Below are 1,685 nucleotides of genomic sequence, written 5' to 3'. Positions count from 1 at the left end.
ATCTTTGTGCCGAAAAGACTTCCTTTGTGTTCCTCATTACAGCAGATTTAGGTTGCTGTTATCTTTATAATTAAAGATTAAGATAAGACAGCAACAGTAAGAATATCTCTGAGGATAAGCTGTTGTGGGGAAATGGAAAGAAACAACTTCTATAAGTTTAGTGAATTTTACAAAAAATCACATAGCATAAAAAAAACCCTGTCCTTAATGCAAGCACAGGGAAGATGTTTTATCAGTGAACAATGCCTTCCCGTATCATTGCTTGCAACTTTCAAATCTCAGCCACTTCAACAGACACTTCCCAATGTCTCAAGGCACTGGTTAGTTTGAGGTATATAGATAACTAGAGGGCAGTGAGTAACAATTAAGTCATTAAAGTGCACAATTTCCTACTGGTATTGGTATCCAACTTGTTTTGGATTTCAAAAGCGTTTCAGCTACTTACTGGCAATGTTCTAGCCTTATTAAAAATATTTTTGTATATTCAGTGATAGACAGTCTTTTTGCATTCATAGGAGAAGGTTGTGCTGATGTCTGGAGTACTGAATCTATTTTTATCACTGTTAACTCCGAAGTCATTAAGTGTCTTAGCAATCCATTTAGCAAGACCTATGGTGTAAGACCTTCATTTGCTAAACCAGAGTTGACCCCTTCTGTATTTCAAGCAACAGATGCAGGTTCCAATGGACTATCTACAACCATTTCACACTCTTTTGAATGAAAAAAAAGGAAATCTTATATATCATGGTTGATTTCAGGTTCATTAGGAAAGACTTTGGTTCCCTTTCTAGCCAATAAAGCAAAATAAATGTTTTGTAAGCTGTGGTCCATCTTATCAAAGATTTAGGAATCAGCTATATCCTTCTTCTTTCCTGCAGCCCTCTATGCTTGAGAGGGTCTTAGCTTGAACTTTCCCCTAGAGTCCTGAGTGAAAGAATGTGCATCGAGGATATGGCTTTTTCTTAAAGCACTTGTTTTGCTTTGTCTTTGGCAGGACTGTGAAGTCCTCTTTTTTTGTTCTTGCTTGCACATGATCACTAGAGAGATTCACTAGTATTTCCAGACTTTGGGAAGAAGAAACAGGAGATTTGGGTGATGAGAGAGAGGTGGGCCAAAGGAAGAGCTTGAGAAGCAGCACCCTTGAGATGCCGTATATGTGTGGACAAAACACATAGAGGCACATCACGCATCTGTCCCCCTTCTCATCACAAAACTCAGCATTGCCACCATAAAGTCAACCTCTGGTCAGGCATTCCTGCACTTTTTGAACCTCACCCTCTTCTCTCTCTCTTTCATGCCTGTAACACAGATCCATGAGTTTCTCATGCCAGCGCTTACCAGACAGTTCCATCTAAACCCAATAGTCTCTCTCGGATGGGATCCTTAGCATCAGGCAGGAGCATGCGTGGATGACACCACCAGGTGTCTAGTCCACACAACTGACACAGTATCACACTGTAGGCATCTTATTTAGAAGTGACTAATTTCAAAAAAACTAGTGATTTGCACGAAGACACCTACAAAAGTGCACATTGTCTTCTTCTGACAGAGCCTTGCAAAGTGGCTTCCAGCCAACCAGGCAAACATGGAGACAAGGGGAAGCCAAGGAAAGGTCAGACTGGCAGCCAGGACACAGGGTCGGGGTAACCCCCAGTATCAGTACAGGCTGGGGGAAGAAAGGATCG

Source organism: Egretta garzetta, unplaced genomic scaffold, assembly GCF_000687185.1.
Source record: "Egretta garzetta isolate BGI_Z169 unplaced genomic scaffold, ASM68718v1 scaffold502, whole genome shotgun sequence".
Taxonomy (NCBI): Eukaryota; Metazoa; Chordata; class Aves; order Pelecaniformes; family Ardeidae; genus Egretta; species Egretta garzetta.
Note: the sequence above shows the minus strand (reverse complement) of the source record.